This window comes from Pimephales promelas, chromosome 17 (assembly GCF_988280905.1).
Source record: "Pimephales promelas chromosome 17, fPimPro1.hap1.1, whole genome shotgun sequence".
Classification (NCBI taxonomy): Eukaryota; Metazoa; Chordata; class Actinopteri; order Cypriniformes; family Leuciscidae; genus Pimephales; species Pimephales promelas.
Window position 1 is genome coordinate 26,878,768 of NC_142785.1, and position 13,145 is coordinate 26,891,912.

Below are 13,145 nucleotides of genomic sequence, written 5' to 3' on the forward strand. Positions count from 1 at the left end.
GACCCTTCCAGAGCTGAGATATCGAAACTCAAAATTTCGACCCGAAAAAAAAAAAACGACAGTGTTACCCCTTTCGTTTTTTTTCATTTTTGGGCGAAAAATTAAGTTTCTCCAATCTTCTCAAAACTCTGGATTATGATAGAGGGCTGTGAGACTTTGACCTGAGTGCAAAAATGGAGGCTCTAGACCCTTCCAGAGCTGAGATATCGAAACTCAAAATTTCGACCCGAAAAAAAAACGACAGTGTTACCCCTTTCGTTTTTTTTTCATTTTTGGGCAAAAAATTAAGTTTCTCCAATCTTCTCAAAACTCTGGATTATGATAGAGGGCTGTGAGACTTTGACCTGAGTGCAAAAATGGAGGCTCTAGACCCTTCCAGAGCTGAGATATCGAAAATCAAAATTTCGACCCGAAAAAAAAACGACAGTGTTACCCCTTTCGTTTTTTTTCATTTTTGGGCGAAAAATTAAGTTTCTGCAATCTTCTCAAAACTCTGGATTATGATAGAGGGCTGTGAGACTTTGACCTGAGTGCAAAAATGGAGGCTCTAGACCCTTCCAGAACTGAGATATCGAAATTCAAAATTTCGACCCGAAAAAAAAACGACAGTGTTACCCCTTTCGTTTTTTTTCATTTTTGGGCGAAAAATTAAGTTTCTCCAATCTTCTCAAAACTCTGGATTATGATAGAGGGCTGTGAGACTTTGACCTGAGTGCAAAAATGGAGGCTCTAGACCCTTCCAGAGCTGAGATATCGAAATTCAAAATTTCGACCCGAAAAAAAAACGACAGTGTTACCCCTTTCGTTTTTTTTCATTTTTGGGCGAAAAATTAAGTTTCTGCAATCTTCTCAAAACTCTGGATTATGATAGAGGGCTGTGAGACTTTGACCTGAGTGCAAAAATGGAGGCTCTAGACCCTTCCAGAGCTGAGATATCGAAATTCAAAATTTCGACCCGAAAAAAAAACAACAGTGTTACCCCTTTCGTTTTTTTTCATTTTTGGGCGAAAAATTAAGTTTCTCCAATCTTCTCAAAACTCTGGATTATGATAGAGGGCTGTGAGACTTTGACCTGAGTGCAAAAATGGAGGCTCTAGACCCTTCCAGAGCTGAGATATCGAAATTCAAAATTTCGACCCGAAAAAAAAACCGACAGTGTTACCCCTTTCGTTTTTTTTTCATTTTTGGGCGAAAAATTAAGTTTCTCCAATCTTCTCAAAACTCTGGATTATGATAGAGGGCTGTGAGACTTTGACCTGAGTGCAAAAATGGAGGCTCTAGACCCTTCCAGAGCTGAGATATCGAAACTCAAAATTTCGACCCGAAAAAAAAACGACAGTGTTACCCCTTTCGTTTTTTTCCATTTTTGGGCGAAAAATTAAGTTTCTCCAATCTTCTCAAAACTCTGGATTATGATAGAGGGCTGTGAGACTTTGACCTGAGTGCAAAAATGGAGGCTCTAGACCCTTCCAGAGCTGAGATATCGAAACTCAAAATTTCGACCCGAAAAAAAAACGACAGTGTTACCCCTTTCGTTTTTTTCCATTTTTGGGCGAAAAATTAAGTTTCTCCAGTCTTCTCAAAACTCTGGATTATGATAGAGGGCTGTAAGACTTTGACCTGAGTGCAAAAATGGATGATCTAGACCCTTCCAGAGCTGAGATATCGAAACTCAAAATTTCGACCCGAAAAAAAAACGACAGTGTTACCCCTTTCGTTTTTTTTCATTTTTGGGCGAAAAATTAAGTTTCTCCAATCTTCTCAAAACTCTGGATTATGATAGAGGGCTGTGAGACTTTGACCTGAGTGCAAAAATGGAGGCTCTAGACCCTTCCAGAGCTGAGATATCGAAACTCAAAATTTCGACCCGAAAAAAAAAACGACAGTGTTACCCCTTTCGTTTTTTTTCATTTTTGGGCGAAAAATTAAGTTTCTCCAATCTTCTCAAAACTCTGGATTATGATAGAGGGCTGTGAGACTTTGACCTGAGTGCAAAAATTGATGATCTAGACCCTTCCAGAGCTGAGATATCGAAATTCAAAATTTCGACCCGAAAAAAAAACGACAGTGTTACCCCTTTCGTTTTTTTTCATTTTTGGGCGAAAAATTAAGTTTCTGCAATCTTCTCAAAACTCTGGATTATGATAGAGGGCTGTGAGACTTTGACCTGAGTGCAAAAATGGAGGCTCTAGACCCTTCCAGAGCTGAGATATCGAAATTCAAAATTTCGACCCGAAAAAAAAACGACAGTGTTACCCCTTTCGTTTTTTTTCATTTTTGGGCGAAAAATTAAGTTTCTCCAATCTTCTCAAAACTCTGGATTATGATAGAGGGCTGTGAGACTTTGACCTGAGTGCAAAAATGGAGGCTCTAGACCCTTCCAGAGCTGAGATATCGAAATTCAAAATTTCGACCCGAAAAAAAAACGACAGTGTTACCCCTTTCGTTTTTTTTCATTTTTGGGCGAAAAATTAAGTTTCTCCAATCTTCTCAAAACTCTGGATTATGATAGAGGGCTGTGAGACTTTGACCTGAGTGCAAAAATGGAGGCTCTAGACCCTTCCAGAGCTGAGATATCGAAACTCAAAATTTCGACCCGAAAAAAAAACGACAGTGTTACCCCTTTCGTTTTTTTCCATTTTTGGGCGAAAAATTAAGTTTCTCCAATCTTCTCAAAACTCTGGATTATGATAGAGGGCTGTGAGACTTTGACCTGAGTGCAAAAATGGATGATCTAGACCCTTCCAGAGCTGAGATATCGAAACTCAAAATTTCGACCCGAAAAAAAAAGCGACAGTGTTACCCCTTTCGTTTTTTTCCATTTTTGGGCGAAAAATTAAGTTTCTCCAATCTTCTCAAAACTCTGGATTATGATAGAGGGCTGTGAGACTTTGACCTGAGTGCAAAAATGGAGGCTCTAGACCCTTCCAGACCTGAGATATCGAAATTCAAAATTTCGACCCGAAAAAAAAACGACAGTGTTACCCCTTTCGTTTTTTTTTTTCATTTTTGGGCGAAAAATTAAGTTTCTCCAATCTTCTCAAAACTCTGGATTATGATAGAGGGTTGTGAGACTTTGACCTGAGTGCAAAAATGGAGGCTCTAGACCCTTCCAGAGCTGAGATATCGAAACTCACAATTTCGACCCGAAAAAAAAACGACAGTGTTACCCCTTTCGTTTTTTTTCATTTTTGGGCGAAAAATTAAGTTTCTCCAATCTTCTCAAAACTCTGGATTATGATAGAGGGCTGTGAGACTTTGACCTGAGTGCAAAAATGGAGGCTCTAGACCCTTCCAGAGCTGAGATATCGAAACTCAAAATTTCGACCCGAAAAAAAAACGACAGTGTTACCCCTTTCGTTTTTTTTCATTTTTGGGCGAAAAATTAAGTTTCTCCAATCTTCTCAAAACTCTGGATTATGATAGAGGGCTGTGAGACTTTGACCTGAGTGCAAAAATGGAGGCTCTAGACCCTTCCAGAGCTGAGATATCGAAACTCAAAATTTCGACCCGAAAAAAAAACGACAGTGTTACCCCTTTAGTTTTTTTTCATTTTTGGGCGAAAAATTAAGTTTCTCCAATCTTCTCAAAACTCTGGATTATGATAGAGGGCTGTGAGACTTTGACCTGAGTGCAAAAATGGAGGCTCTAGACCCTTCCAGAGCTGAGATATCAAAATTCAAAATTTCGACCAGAAAAAAAAACGACAGTGTTACCCCTTTCGTTTTTTTTTCATTTTTGGGCGAAAAATTAAGTTTCTCCAATCTTCTCAAAACTCTGGATTATGATAGAGGGCTGTGAGACTTTGACCTGAGTGCAAAAATGGAGGCTCTAGACCCTTCCAGAGCTGAGATATCGAAACTCAAAATTTCGACCCGAAAAAAAAACGACAGTGTTACCCCTTTCGTTTTTTTTCATTTTTGGGCGAAAAATTAAGTTTCTCCAATCTTCTCAAAACTCTGGATTATGATAGAGGGCTGTGAGACTTTGACCTGAGTGCAAAAATGGAGGCTCTAGACCCTTCCAGAGCTGAGATATCGAAACTCAAAATTTCGACCCGAAAAAAAAACGACAGTGTTACCCCTTTCGTTTTTTTCCATTTTTGGGCGAAAAATTAAGTTTCTCCAGTCTTCTCAAAACTCTGGATTATGATAGAGGGCTGTAAGTCTTTGACCTGAGTGCAAAAATGGATGATCTAGACCCTTCCAGAGCTGAGATATCGAAACTCAAAATTTCGACCCGAAAAAAAAACGACAGTGTTACCCCTTTCGTTTTTTTTCATTTTTGGGCGAAAAATTAAGTTTCTCCAATCTTCTCAAAACTCTGGATTATGATAGAGGGCTGTGAGACTTTGACCTGAGTGCAAAAATGGATGATCTAGACCCTTCCAGAGCTGAGATATCGAAACTCAAAATTTCGACCCGAAAAAAAAAAACGACAGTGTTACCCCTTTCGTTTTTTTTCATTTTTGGGCGAAAAATTAAGTTTCTCCAATCTTCTCAAAACTCTGGATTATGATAGAGGGCTGTGAGACTTTGACCTGAGTGCAAAAATGGAGGCTCTAGACCCTTCCAGAGCTGAGATATCGAAACTCAAAATTTTGACCCGAAAAAAAAACTACAGTGTTACCCCTTTCATTTTTTTTCATTTTTGGGCGAAAAATTAAGTTTCTCCAATCTTCTCAAAACTCTGGATTATGATAGAGGGCTGTGAGACTTTGACCTGAGTGCAAAAATGGAGGCTCTAGACCCTTCCAGAGCTGAGATATCGAAACTCAAAATTTCAACCCGAAAAAAAACGACAGTGTTACCCCTTTCGTTTTTTTTCATTTTTGGGCAAAAAATTAAGTTTCTCCAATCTTCTCAAAACTCTGGATTATGATAGAGGGCTGTGAGACTTTGACCTGAGTGCAAAAATGGAGGCTCTAGACCCTTCCAGAGCTGAGATATCGAAACTCAAAATTTCGACCCGAAAAAAAAACGACAGTGTTACCCCTTTCGTTTTTTTTCATTTTTGGGCGAAAAATTAAGTTTCTCCAATCTTCTCAAAACTCTGGATTATGATAGAGGGCTGTGAGACTTTGACCTGAGTGCAAAAATTGATGATCTAGACCCTTCCAGAGCTGAGATATCGAAATTCAAAATTTCGACCCGAAAAAAAAACGACAGTGTTACCCCTTTCGTTTTTTTTCATTTTTGGGCGAAAAATTAAGTTTCTCCAATCTTCTCAAAACTCTGGATTATGATAGAGGGCTGTGAGACTTTGACCTGAGTGCAAAAATGGAGGCTCTAGACCCTTCCAGAGCTGAGATATCGAAATTCAAAATTTCGACCCGAAAAAAAAACGACAGTGTTACCCCTTTCGTTTTTTTTCATTTTTGGGCGAAAAATTAAGTTTCTCCAATCTTCTCAAAACTCTGGATTATGATAGAGGGCTGTGAGACTTTGACCTGAGTGCAAAAATGGAGGCTCTAGACCCTTCCAGAGCTGAGATATCGAAACTCAAAATTTCGACCCGAAAAAAAAACGACAGTGTTACCCCTTTCGTTTTTTTTCCATTTTTGGGCGAAAAATTAAGTTTCTCCAATCTTCTCAAAACTCTGGATTATGATAGAGGGCTGCGAGACTTTGACCTGAGTGCAAAAATGGATGATCTAGACCCTTCCAGAGCTGAGATATCGAAACTCAAAATTTCGACCCGAAAAAAAAAGCGACAGTGTTACCCCTTTCGTTTTTTTCCATTTTTGGGCGAAAAATTAAGTTTCTCCAATCTTCTCAAAACTCTGGATTATGATAGAGGGCTGTGAGACTTTGACCTGAGTGCAAAAATGGAGGCTCTAGACCCTTCCAGACCTGAGATATCGAAATTCAAAATTTCGACCCGAAAAAAAAACGACAGTGTTACCCCTTTCGTTTTTTTTTTCATTTTTGGGCGAAAAATTAAGTTTCTCCAATCTTCTCAAAACTCTGGATTATGATAGAGGGCTGTGAGACTTTGACCTGAGTGCAAAAATGGAGGCTCTAGACCCTTCCAGAGCTGAGATATCGAAATTCAAAATTTCGACCCGAAAAAAAAAACGACAGTGTTACCCCTTTCGTTTTTTTTCATTTTTGGGCGAAAAATTAAGTTTCTCCAATCTTCTCAAAACTCTGGATTATGATAGAGGGCTGTGAGACTTTGACCTGAGTGCAAAAATGGAGGCTCTAGACCCTTCCAGAGCTGAGATATCGAAATTCAAAATTTCGACCCGAAAAAAAAACGACAGTGTTACCCCTTTCGTTTTTTTTCATTTTTGGGCGAAAAATTAAGTTTCTCCAATCTTCTCAAAACTCTGGATTATGATAGAGGGCTGTGAGACTTTGACCTGAGTGCAAAAATGGATGATCTAGACCCTTCCAGAGCTGAGATATCGAAACTCAAAATTTCGACCCGAAAAAAAAAAACGACAGTGTTACCCCTTTCGTTTTTTTTCATTTTTGGGCGAAAAATTAAGTTTCTCCAATCTTCTCAAAACTCTGGATTATGATAGAGGGCTGTGAGACTTTGACCTGAGTGCAAAAATGGAGGCTCTAGACCCTTCCAGAGCTGAGATATCGAAACTCAAAATTTCGACCCGAAAAAAAAACGACAGTGTTACCCCTTTCATTTTTTTTCATTTTTGGGCGAAAAATTAAGTTTCTCCAATCTTCTCAAAACTCTGGATTATGATAGAGGGCTGTGAGACTTTGACCTGAGTGCAAAAATGGAGGCTCTAGACCCTTCCAGAGCTGAGATATCGAAACTCAAAATTTCGACCCGAAAAAAAAACGACAGTGTTACCCCTTTCGTTTTTTTTCATTTTTGGGCGAAAAATTAAGTTTCTCCAATCTTCTCAAAACTCTGGATTATGATAGAGGGCTGTGAGACTTTGACCTGAGTGCAAAAATTGATGATCTAGACCCTTCCAGAGCTGAGATATCGAAATTCAAAATTTCGACCCGAAAAAAAAACGACAGTGTTACCCCTTTCGTTTTTTTTCATTTTTGGGCGAAAAATTAAGTTTCTGCAATCTTCTCAAAACTCTGGATTATGATAGAGGGCTGTGAGACTTTGACCTGAGTGCAAAAATGGAGGCTCTAGACCCTTCCAGAGCTGAGATATCGAAATTCAAAATTTCGACCCGAAAAAAAAACGACAGTGTTACCCCTTTCGTTTTTTTTCATTTTTGGGCGAAAAATTAAGTTTCTCCAATCTTCTCAAAACTCTGGATTATGATAGAGGGCTGTGAGACTTTGACCTGAGTGCAAAAATGGAGGCTCTAGACCCTTCCAGAGCTGAGATATCGAAATTCAAAATTTCGACCCGAAAAAAAAACGACAGTGTTACCCCTTTCGTTTTTTTTCATTTTTGGGCGAAAAATTAAGTTTCTCCAATCTTCTCAAAACTCTGGATTATGATAGAGGGCTGTTAGACTTTGACCTGAGTGCAAAAATGGAGGCTCTAGACCCTTCCAGAGCTGAGATATCGAAACTCAAAATTTCGACCCGAAAAAAAAACGACAGTGTTACGTTTTTCCATTTTTGGGCGAAAAATTAAGTTTCTCCAATCTTCTCAAAACTCTGGATTATGATAGAGGGCTGTGAGACTTTGACCTGAGTGCAAAAATGGATGATCTAGACCCTTCCAGAGCTGAGATATCGAAACTCAAAATTTCGACCCGAAAAAAAAAGCGACAGTGTTACCCCTTTCGTTTTTTTCCATTTTTGGGCGAAAAATTAAGTTTCTCCAATCTTCTCAAAACTCTGGATTATGATAGAGGGCTGTGAGACTTTGACCTGAGTGCAAAAATGGAGGCTCTAGACCCTTCCAGACCTGAGATATCGAAATTCAAAATTTCGACCCGAAAAAAAAACGACAGTGTTACCCCTTTCGTTTTTTTTTCATTTTTGGGCGAAAAATTAAGTTTCTCCAATCTTCTCAAAACTCTGGATTATGATAGAGGGTTGTGAGACTTTGACCTGAGTGCAAAAATGGAGGCTCTAGACCCTTCCAGAGCTGAGATATCGAAATTCAAAATTTCGACCCGAAAAAAAAACGACAGTGTTACCCCTTTCGTTTTTTTTCATTTTTGGGCGAAAAATTAAGTTCCTCCAATCTTCTCAAAACTCTGGATTATGATAGAGGGCTGTGAGACTTTGACCTGAGTGCAAAAATGGAGGCTCTAGACCCTTCCAGAGCTGAGATATCGAAATTCAAAATTTCGACCCGAAAAAAAAACGACAGTGTTACCCCTTTCGTTTTTTTTCATTTTTGGGCGAAAAATTAAGTTTCTCCAATCTTCTCAAAACTCTGGATTATGATAGAGGGCTGTGAGACTTTGACCTGAGTGCAAAAATGGAGGCTCTAGACCCTTCCAGAGCTGAGATATCGAAACTCAAAATTTCAACCCGAAAAAAAACGACAGTGTTACCCCTTTCGTTTTTTTTCATTTTTGGGCAAAAAATTAAGTTTCTCCAATCTTCTCAAAACTCTGGATTATGATAGAGGGCTGTGAGACTTTGACCTGAGTGCAAAAATGGAGGCTCTAGACCCTTCCAGAGCTGAGATATCGAAACTCAAAATTTCGACCCGAAAAAAAAACGACAGTGTTACCCCTTTCGTTTTTTTTTCATTTTTGGGCGAAAAATTAAGTTTCTCCAATCTTCTCAAAACTCTGGATTATGATAGAGGGCTGTGAGACTTTGACCTGAGTGCAAAAATTGATGATCTAGACCCTTCCAGAGCTGAGATATCGAAATTCAAAATTTCGACCCGAAAAAAAAACGACAGTGTTACCCCTTTCGTTTTTTTTCATTTTTGGGCGAAAAATTAAGTTTCTGCAATCTTCTCAAAACTCTGGATTATGATAGAGGGCTGTGAGACTTTGACCTGAGTGCAAAAATGGAGGCTCTAGACCCTTCCAGAGCTGAGATATCGAAATTCAAAATTTCGACCCGAAAAAAAAACGACAGTGTTACCCCTTTCGTTTTTTTTCATTTTTGGGCGAAAAATTAAGTTTCTCCAATCTTCTCAAAACTCTGGATTATGATAGAGGGCTGTGAGACTTTGACCTGAGTGCAAAAATGGAGGCTCTAGACCCTTCCAGAGCTGAGATATCGAAATTCAAAATTTCGACCCGAAAAAAAAACGACAGTGTTACCCCTTTCGTTTTTTTTCATTTTTGGGCGAAAAATTAAGTTCCTCCAATCTTCTCAAAACTCTGGATTATGATAGAGGGCTGTTAGACTTTGACCTGAGTGCAAAAATGGAGGCTCTAGACCCTTCCAGAGCTGAGATATCGAAACTCAAAATTTCGACCCGAAAAAAAAACGACAGTGTTACGTTTTTCCATTTTTGGGCGAAAAATTAAGTTTCTCCAATCTTCTCAAAACTCTGGATTATGATAGAGGGCTGTGAGACTTTGACCTGAGTGCAAAAATGGAGGCTAGACCCTTCCAGAGCTGAGATATCGAAACTCAAAATTTCGACCCGAAAAAAAAACGACAGTGTTACCCCTTTCGTTTTTTTCCATTTTTGGGCGAAAAATTAAGTTTCTCCAATCTTCTCAAAACTCTGGATTATGATAGAGGGCTGTGAGACTTTGACCTGAGTGCAAAAATGGATGATCTAGACCCTTCCAGAGCTGAGATATCGAAACTCAAAATTTCGACCCGAAAAAAAAAAGCGACAGTGTTACCCCTTTCGTTTTTTTCCATTTTTGGGCGAAAAATTAAGTTTCTCCAATCTTCTCAAAACTCTGGATTATGATAGAGGGCTGTGAGACTTTGACCTGAGTGCAAAAATGGAGGCTCTAGACCCTTCCAGAGCTGAGATATCGAAATTCAAAATTTCGACCCGAAAAAAAAACGACAGTGTTACCCCTTTCGTTTTTTTTCATTTTTGGGCGAAAAATTAAGTTTCTCCAATCTTCTCAAAACTCTGGATTATGATAGAGGGCTGTGAGACTTTGACCTGAGTGCAAAAATGGAGGCTCTAGACCCTTCCAGAGCTGAGATATCGAAACTCAAAATTTCGACCCGAAAAAAAAAACGACAGTGTTACCCCTTTCGTTTTTTTTCATTTTTGGGCGAAAAATTAAGTTTCTCCAATCTTCTCAAAACTCTGGATTATGATAGAGGGCTGTGAGACTTTGACCTGAGTGCAAAAATGGAGGCTCTAGACCCTTCCAGAGCTGAGATATCAAAATTCAAAATTTCGACCAGAAAAAAAAACGACAGTGTTACCCCTTTCGTTTTTTTTCTTCATTTTTGGGCGAAAAATTAAGTTTCTCCAATCTTCTCAAAACTCTGGATTATGATAGAGGGCTGTGAGACTTTGACCTGAGTGCAAAAATGGAGGCTCTAGACCCTTCCAGAGCTGAGATATCGAAACTCAAAATTTCGACCCGAAAAAAAAAAACGACAGTGTTACCCCTTTCGTTTTTTTTCATTTTTGGGCGAAAAATTAAGTTTCTCCAATCTTCTCAAAACTCTGGATTATGATAGAGGGCTGTGAGACTTTGACCTGAGTGCATAAATGGATGATCTAGACCCTTCCAGAGCTGAGATATCGAAACTCAAAATTTCAACCCGAAAAAAAAATTTAGTTTTACCAGTGACAGTGACAGTGTTACCCCTTTCGTTTTTTTCCATTTTTGGGCGAAAAATTAAGTTTCTCCAATCTTCTCAAAACTCTGGATTATGATAGAGGGCTGTGAGACTTTGACCTGAGTGCAAAAATGGAGGCTCTAGACCCTTCCAGACCTGAGATATCGAAATTCAAAATTTCGACCCGAAAAAAAAACGACAGTGTTACCCCTTTCGTTTTTTTTTCATTTTTGGGCGAAAAATTAAGTTTCTCCAATCTTCTCAAAACTCTGGATTATGATAGAGGGCTGTGAGACTTTGACCTGAGTGCAAAAATGGAGGCTCTAGACCCTTCCAGAGCTGAGATATCGAAATTCAAAATTTCGACCCGAAAAAAAAACGACAGTGTTACCCCTTTCGTTTTTTTTCATTTTTGGGCGAAAAATTAAGTTTCTCCAATCTTCTCAAAACTCTGGATTATGATAGAGGGCTGTGAGACTTTGACCTGAGTGCAAAAATGGAGGCTCTAGACCCTTCCAGAGCTGAGATATCGAAACTCAAAATTTCGACCCGAAAAAAAAAACGACAGTGTTACCCCTTTCGTTTTTTTTCATTTTTGGGCGAAAAATTAAGTTTCTCCAATCTTCTCAAAACTCTGGATTATGATAGAGGGCTGTGAGACTTTGACCTGAGTGCAAAAATGGAGGCTCTAGACCCTTCCAGAGCTGAGATATCAAAATTCAAAATTTCGACCAGAAAAAAAAACGACAGTGTTACCCCTTTCGTTTTTTTTTTCATTTTTGGGCGAAAAATTAAGTTTCTCCAATCTTCTCAAAACTCTGGATTATGATAGAGGGCTGTGAGACTTTGACCTGAGTGCAAAAATGGAGGCTCTAGACCCTTCCAGAGCTGAGATATCGAAACTCAAAATTTCGACCCGAAAAAAAAAAACGACAGTGTTACCCCTTTCGTTTTTTTTCATTTTTGGGCGAAAAATTAAGTTTCTCCAATCTTCTCAAAACTCTGGATTATGATAGAGGGCTGTGAGACTTTGACCTGAGTGCAAAAATGGATGATCTAGACCCTTCCAGAGCTGAGATATCGAAACTCAAAATTTCGACCCGAAAAAAAAATTTAGTTTTACCAGTGACAGTGACAGTGTTACCCCTTTCGTTTTTTTCCATTTTTGGGCGAAAAATTAAGTTTCTCCAATCTTCTCAAAACTCTGGATTATGATAGAGGGCTGTGAGACTTTGACCTGAGTGCAAAAATGGAGGCTCTAGACCCTTCCAGACCTGAGATATCGAAATTCAAAATTTCGACCCGAAAAAAAAAACGACAGTGTTACCCCTTTCGTTTTTTTTTCATTTTTGGGCGAAAAATTAAGTTTCTCCAATCTTCTCAAAACTCTGGATTATGATAGAGGGCTGTGAGACTTTGACCTGAGTGCAAAAATGGAGGCTCTAGACCCTTCCAGAGCTGAGATATCGAAATTCAAAATTTCGACCCGAAAAAAAAACGACAGTGTTACCCCTTTCGTTTTTTTTCATTTTTGGGCGAAAAATTAAGTTTCTCCAATCTTCTCAAAACTCTGGATTATGATAGAGGGCTGTGAGACTTTGACCTGAGTGCAAAAATGGAGGCTCTAGACCCTTCCAGAGCTGAGATATCGAAATTCAAAATTTCGACCCGAAAAAAAAACGACAGTGTTACCCCTTTCGTTTTTTTTCATTTTTGGGCGAAAAATTAAGTTTCTGCAATCTTCTCAAAACTCTGGATTATGATAGAGGGCTGTGAGACTTTGACCTGAGTGCAAAAATGGAGGCTCTAGACCCTTCCAGAGCTGAGATATCGAAACTCCAAATTTCGACCCGAAAAAAAAACGACAGTGTTACCCCTTTCGTTTTTTTTTCATTTTTGGGCGAAAAATTAAGTTTCTCCAATCTTCTCAAAACTCTGGATTATGATAGAGGGCTGTGAGACTTTGACCTGAGTGCAAAAATGGAGGCTCTAGACCCTTCCAGAGCTGAGATATCGAAATTCAAAATTTCGACCCGAAAAAAAACCGACAGTGTTACCCCTTTCGTTTTTTTCCATTTTTGGGCGAAAAATTAAGTTTCTCCAATCTTCTCAAAACTCTGGATTATGATAGAGGGCTGTGAGACTTTGACCTGAGTGCAAAAATGGATGATCTAGACCCTTCCAGAGCTGAGATATCGAAACTCAAAATTTCGACCCGAAAAAAAAAAACGACAGTGTTACCCCTTTCGTTTTTTTTCATTTTTGGGCGAAAAATTAAGTTTCTCCAATCTTCTCAAAACTCTGGATTATGATAGAGGGCTGTGAGACTTTGACCTGAGTGCAAAAATGGAGGCTCTAGACCCTTCCAGAGCTGAGATATCGAAACTCAAAATTTCGACCCGAAAAAAAAAACGACAGTGTTACCCCTTTCGTTTTTTTTCATTTTTGGGCGAAAAATTAAGTTTCTCCAATCTTCTCAAAACTCTGGATTATGATAGAGGGCTGTGAGACTTTGACCTG